The sequence below is a fragment of the Amphiprion ocellaris genome, chromosome 5, assembly GCF_022539595.1.
Source record: "Amphiprion ocellaris isolate individual 3 ecotype Okinawa chromosome 5, ASM2253959v1, whole genome shotgun sequence".
In the NCBI taxonomy this organism is placed as follows: Eukaryota; Metazoa; Chordata; class Actinopteri; family Pomacentridae; genus Amphiprion; species Amphiprion ocellaris.
In genome coordinates, this window is record NC_072770.1 from 9789026 (window position 1) to 9796025 (window position 7000).

At 39.6% G+C, this 7000-nt stretch overlaps 1 long non-coding RNA gene across 1 annotated transcript; it reads right to left on the bottom strand.

Moving 5' to 3' along the window:
- Positions 1-5155: 5155 nt before the first annotated feature.
- LOC129348869 (uncharacterized) lies at positions 5156-6478 on the bottom strand. Its single transcript, XR_008601599.1, has 2 exons — positions 5491-6478; positions 5156-5376 (listed from the first exon to the last, which is right to left on the bottom strand). It is a non-coding gene; the product is annotated as an uncharacterized LOC129348869 (long non-coding RNA).
- Between the last annotated feature and the right edge of the window lie 522 nt (positions 6479-7000).

Genomic DNA, 7000 nt, shown 5'->3' on the forward strand with positions numbered 1-7000 from the left:
CTCACCCAGGCAATTTCATGTTTTCCATGAAAAATCACACTTTTATTCATGTGCTAACAGAACTGCACAAGGGATTTCTAATCGTCTAATTAGCCTTTCAACACCATTAGCTAACACAATGTAGCATTAGAACACAGGAGTGATGGTTGCTGGAAATGTTCCTCTGTACCCCTATGGAGATATTCCATTAAAAATCAGCTGTTTCCAGCTAGAATAGTCATTTACCACATTAACAATATCTAGACTGGTTTTCTGATTAATTTAATGATATCTTCATTGAAAAAAATGCTTTTCCTTTAAAAATAGGGACATTTCAAAGTGACCCCAAACTTTTGAACAGTATTGTAAGTGCTTCTTTAAAGTTCAAGAAAAGAAACAATGCTAGTTGGGAACCGCTACATGCCATGTTGAAGTCCAATGTTTGTTGACCCCTCCCTCCATCCTCCTAAGACTAAATTACTAGTTTCTGCACCCCTATTCATCCCAGCCTCTTCTACTCATACTACAGAGAAACCAACCAGGTTCCCATAGATGTTTGAAAATGCAGGCGCAGCACTTAGCACAGGCTTTCTGGAGAACTTAGAACTTCCCACTGTTTTTGGGCACCATCAATGGAAAGCATCTCCAAAGTCCTCCAGTAACTATTTGAATTGCAATTTTTAATGATGAATATAAAGGTACCAATGATGGAGAAGTTCTTTGCACAGTCTTTTCCTTATAACAAGCGTTTGTTTTGGACACCATTTGTTTTCCTGGCACATGTGCTGTTCATGCGGTCACAAATTTCCGGCTCCACAAAGACGTCCGCAGAGGACTTGGGCAGATGAGAACATTTCCGTCACGAGGAACATTGTAAACAGATGAATGCCAAAAGCATGAATCGGCCTTTCGTCCCGAAAGGCCGATTCATTGCATCCACTAGAGGGCGCACTCAGTTGATTATAAATATCCTGGCTGCGTTACAAATACTTTTCCCATTTCACTGAGGACAGAATTGGAATATGGAGGACTAAAAGTGCCAAAATTAAATAAATAAATACATCATTAAATAATTAATTAAATATGTCATTAATTAATTAAAATTGGAATTAAATATTTCATTAATTAATTAAAATTGGAATTAAATATGTCATTAATTAATTAAAATTGGAATTAAATACTTAAATGTGTTATTAAATAAATATATCATTAAATAATTAAATATGTCATTAATTAGTTAAAATTGGAATTAAATATGTCATTAATTAATTAAAATTGGAATTAAATACATAAATGTGTTATTAAATATGTCATTAATTTATTAAAATAACAATTATTTTAAGTAAAAAACATATTTCATTATTTCACGATTTAATTAATTATTTCATGGTCCTTGTGTTGCAGTGGATCATGAATTAATTTTATCTGTCAACCTCGCCCGTCAAAGTCCGTGGGCGGGACTAACGTGAATCTAGTCTAATCCACTGCTTTTGTCTGCCTTGAAACCGGAAGTAGAAGTCTTTCTAAACATGGAGGCTGTGTAGAGGGAGAGTCGCTATGAACTTTCTAGAGAGTTGGTGAGAGATATTTTAGACCTTGCAGAGTATGTGGAAGCAGGACCTGCTTACCGCGAGCATGTAGCGTGTAAAGCAGAGGAATTTATTGAAGTTGTTGAAGTTATTTCCGCACTTTCCGACCAAGATGTTGACCGTAGAGTGACTGCAAATTTAGAGGAAGTACTCCGCCGGTTTTCTGGTACCAGGGTGCAACAGGAGCACACACAGGGACCAGGGCGTTTGGCATACCGAGGGAAGTTCTGGAACATCACGTTCTTTGTGGATTACCAGCCTGTCAAATTGCAGCGATGCTCGGAGTGTCGAGCGCTTTTCCTTTAGGACCTACTCGGCGCGGCACGGCTCCGCTCGTCTTTGTTTAGCCGCGATTCCACAAGCATCTACTCGGCACGGTACGGCTCGTCTCATCTTTGTTTGCGAGCGTTTCCATACGGACTAATTTTCAGCACCTTCTCGGCTGAGGTTCCCAGCGAGCTGAGATGAGCCGATAATGTGGCGTTTACATAGTGCAGGCCACTGATTGGACAGGGAGTGACGACACAGAGCAACTTCAGCACGAAAACAAAATCCTGCATTAAAAAATGACTGTAAACAGCGACGGTGTGCATTGCTCTTCACGAAACTCTCTGTTCTTCATAATTTTAATGTGACAGCCAGACCTGTACCGTGGGTGAATGAAGAGGTCGAGACTTTGTCTTTGGTGGCGGACCAAAGAATACAGAGAGAGCTGGACGGAGAAAGTTTATCAGGAGGTCTCTGAGCGGATGGCCGCTCACATATACAGTAGACTGTATATAAAGAGGACAGAAGCAGTGTAGGGAGAAGCTGAAAAAGCTCAAAAGTGACTATCGGTCCACCCAGGACCACAACGGCCGGCGTGGGTCAACCAGGAGGTGTTGGAAGAGGTTTAATGGAAGCTATTTACTGGCACCGCACCGGCGAGCAACAGGAGGGAGACTCAGCCGCTGCATTGTTGGAGACGTTCGAGGACGGTGAGTGTTTTGTGACTTCAAGAAACTTATACATCATTTATTCCATTGGTGGCAAGCCTCTTTTAAGCAAACAAGTATTTTTTAGAAAGTAACGTCGCTGTCTCCTGTAGCAGACAATAAGATAGCTAGTTAGCCATCAGCGCTAGCCAGTTAGCCATCGGCGCTAGCTAGTTAGCCATCGGCGCTAGCCAGTTAGCCATCGGCGCTAACTCCGTGTTCTGCTTGTATTTCGTACTGCTGTTTCTAACGTTTAGCTCTCAGAAGCTAATACTTCAGTCAGCATGCCGTGTTTTTCTTGTACTTAGGGTGAGTGTTTATTTCTGTTCAAGAATCCCTTTCCACATGCGAAGCCTACTCCACCTCCGTCGCGGAGCCCCCGGCTCCCCTGCCTCCTCTCCACCAGCTGCAGCGGCTCCTCTCCAGCACCAGCTCGGACACCGACACCAGCACGTCACAGCAACGTCTTATCACCGGTAAGACACGGTAAACAGAGAGCATGGTTGATTTTCGTATTATTATTACTACAGGTGTAAATGCCTGCAAGCATGATCAGAACAACGAGACCAATGACCAAGAATTGAGGCAGGTGTAAATGCAAACTGTGCAGCAGCCAGCTCAGGAACGCCTGATGAAAGCTACATGTAGCTACAGTGACACATAAACAGAACACATGCAGCTGCATTTATTTTCCATTGATTTAACAAGTAAGTCACTCTAATTAATTTACGTTATGGTGCGGTGTAGTATTGCAACCATTCTTCTTATAGTCACTAGGTAGCTGTGAAACTGAATGAAAATATACATAAAAATGAGAAAACACAGCTCTTCTTAGCAACTCCAAAATGTGCACAGGATGAAATGAAGTTCACACCACGTCGTTTTTGTTTGTGGTGGAGCAGTTACTGCTTGTGCTTTGGTTAAAGCGAAGAGTGCCAGAAGTTTATTAAAGTATCAAAGACATGATCATGATTGAAAATGGATGGACGGGTGGCTAAACACATCACATCATAGCTGTGGAGTCCTTCTAGCTCCTGGGGACGACAATCTCTCAGGACCTCCTGAAAAAGGCTCAGCAGAGGATGTATTTCCTACAACAGCTGAGGAGACATGGCCTGCCACAGGAGCTGTTGATCCAGTTCTACACTGCAGTCATCCGATCTGTCCTGTGCACCTCTGGATCAACCACACAGCAGGACAGAAACAGACTACAGCCCATAGTACGGACTGCAGAAAACATCATCAGAGACCCCACTCACCCTGGACATTTGGACTACAGTGCCCTGTACACAAAAATCACCACTACTGTGTTTATAGCAATTACCATTTTGCTAATGTGTTCATACATTCCAGTCTAGCTGTACATTTCTGTTTATATTGTGTTCTATTTTACTATTTCTTTTTCCTCCCTGTTCCTCTTTCTATTGTTTATTTTTTATTATTCTCTTCCATATTCCTAGGATGACACCAACAGCCGAAACCAAATTCCGTGTATATTGTGTACTTACTTGGCCATTAAAGCTGACTCTGATCACTTTTCTGTCTTTGGTCTAGGCAAGAGGAAAAGGGGCAACAGAAAATTGGACCTTCCTAGCGTACTTGTGGAGATGCAGGCTGAGGAGGAGTGGAGTCATGCCCAGCATGATGAGAACATCTGGTTGCTCCTCAGCGAGGCAAGAGAGAATGAAGCTGCCTTGCAGCGGGAGGAGATGGCCCAGAATACTGCCTTCAACCAGTCATTCCTGGGTGTGCTGGGGTAGCTGGGTAGGCAGTGGGCAGCCGGCGAGTGTGAGCGAGTCCACCTCCCATAGACTTGAGATTTACAAATGCTGGTCATATAATTAGAATATCATGAAAAAGCTCATCTTTTGGACAACTGTCACGTCAGCAGTCTTCCCCATGATTGTGTAGCCTACAGAACTAGACTGAGAGACCATTTAAAGGCCTTTGCAGGTGTTGTGAGTTAATTAGCTGATTAGAGGTGTCTTCAATATTGAACCTTTCTACAATATTCTAATTTTCAGAGATACCAAATTTGAGATTTTTGTTAGTATTCAGGTATAATCAAAGTTAAGAGAAATAAACATTTGAAATATATCAGTCTCTGTGTAATGAATGAGTATAATATACAAGTTTCACTTTTTCAATGGAATTACTGAAATAATGAACAACTTTTTTTCATGATATTCTAATTATATGACCAGCACCTGTAGTTGTATATAGTTTTACTTTTAGTCCTCCACTGTAGGACAGGCCCACCACAGTTTGTACTTTGCACATTGTAAATAGTTTTGATTTTGCTGCTGACTAATAAACTATTTTGTGACTTATGTGATTGCATCATAACTTCTCATTTTGTCTGTTAAGACACTGGTAGGAAAAGAGTCAACAGTCTGAACCAAACAATTCTATATTCCCTAATAATGTATTTGTGTTTAATGGGATTTAACATGTTTTAACACAAACTCCTTTATGGTTCATAATTCCGGTGACTGAATTACACCAAAGCAATACTGATTTATCAAACTGTAATTTTCTTAAAACAGCTGTTTTAATGTTTTGGCGTTTAATTTTTTATTTAATCTTGCTAACCTTCACAAACAAACAATAGCATAGACACATCTACAAAAGTTTATTGTCAGAATTGCATTAAAGAAAACAATAGCGGTCCGGGGACCGAAAAACAGAAGTATAACAAGAAGAATAACTTTGCATGACACGTACTGCATCAGTGCATCCTGTACATCTCTGTCCTCCTCCTCTACACCTTGTGCCACTGCAGGCTCATGTGCTGCTGCTTCAGGTAAATCCCATGAAGTCTCATCAGAGAGCATCTGAAACACATACACAGCATACATATTTTAATACCTAATAGCGATAAACTGCAGCCATTACAGAGTCGTTCACAGGACTGATACATGATAGCTAGCGAACTAGCATTAGCTTACCCTCATATGTCGTCTCGTTCATATCCTCTTGTCTTCGGCTTGATACTGCTGCATCGCCTCCCAAACTCTCCTGTGTGTCTTCTCAGTGTTTCGACTCGCCGCTCTCAGCTTTCTCCGACTCTTCTATTACTCTGAATCTGACAGAAAGCCACAGACCGAGCAGCAGGTGTACTATCGCCTCCATGTACATTGTTGCATTGCGTTTGTGTCGCACAGAAATGACGGTAAGGGACTTTCGGACCGCCGTGCTATGACGACTCCACCCACGATGAGGTGGTTCTCAATGTAATGGAAAAACAACTAAACCGAGACGAGCCGTGGCGCGCCGAGTAGATGCTAAAGGAAATGCTAAAGGAAAATTTGTCTTGCACCGCATGTATCAACATTTGGGAAAGAGGACCGAGTCTTTAGCGGTTGCTAATAAAGTTTTGTTTTATTGAGTATCCAAACCAACGTAGAGGTGAATAGCGCCACCCAGTGTATCGGAATGTGTTCACAAGCTCTGCGTCAATCCATTATCTGGAATCGATTTGCCTAGACTTGATGTGCAGGGTAACCAATCAGGTGTTAGGATCCGCCCACCGACTTTGACGGGCGAGGTTGACAGATAAAATAAATTCATGATCCACTGCAACACAAGGACCATGAAATAATTAATTAAATAGTGAAATAATGAAATATGTTTTTTACTTAAAATGAATTGGTATTTTAATAAATTAATGACATATTTAATAACACATTTATGTATTTAATTCCAATTTTAATTAATTAATGACATATTTAATGCCAATTTTAATTAATTAATGACATATTTAATTATTTAATGATATATTTATTTAATAACACATTTAAGTATTTAATTCCAATTTTAATTAATTAATGACATATTTAATTCCAATTTTAATTAATTAATGAAATATTTAATTCCAATTTTAATTAATTAATGACATATTTAATTAATTATTTAATGATGTATTTATTTATTTAATTTTGGCACTTTTAGTCCTCCATATTGGGACACACTACTTGGTCATAACATTGCGCCTGAAGCTTTAACCGTCTTTGTCATATATCGATAGTTATTTGTAAAGCAGGATGAGCTGTCACTCATCTTCGGCAGATAAAAACTTGTTCATACTTGTGCAAGACAACATAAGATAAAAGATAAGATAAAGATAAAGTTCTTTATTTCTCCCCACTCCAGGGGAAATTTACATTGTTACAGCAGCTTTATTTACAATATATACAAGGGTGGCAAAATTTTTTAACAGAAAAAAATAAAAATAAAAATAAAGTTTAAAACATGAGGATTGTGAGTCAGAATTGGGTGTAGTATGACATTCTAAGTAGTTGTTTTTTTTTTTTAAAGAAATTAAATACTGAATCCTTTTTCTAGCACACTATACAGTATGTTAGCAAGGATACTGTAACACTCTTTGCCTAAATGTGCGGCCACTTGAGGTGGATAAACAATAAAACAGAACTATTGTTCCTAGTAATATTATACTAA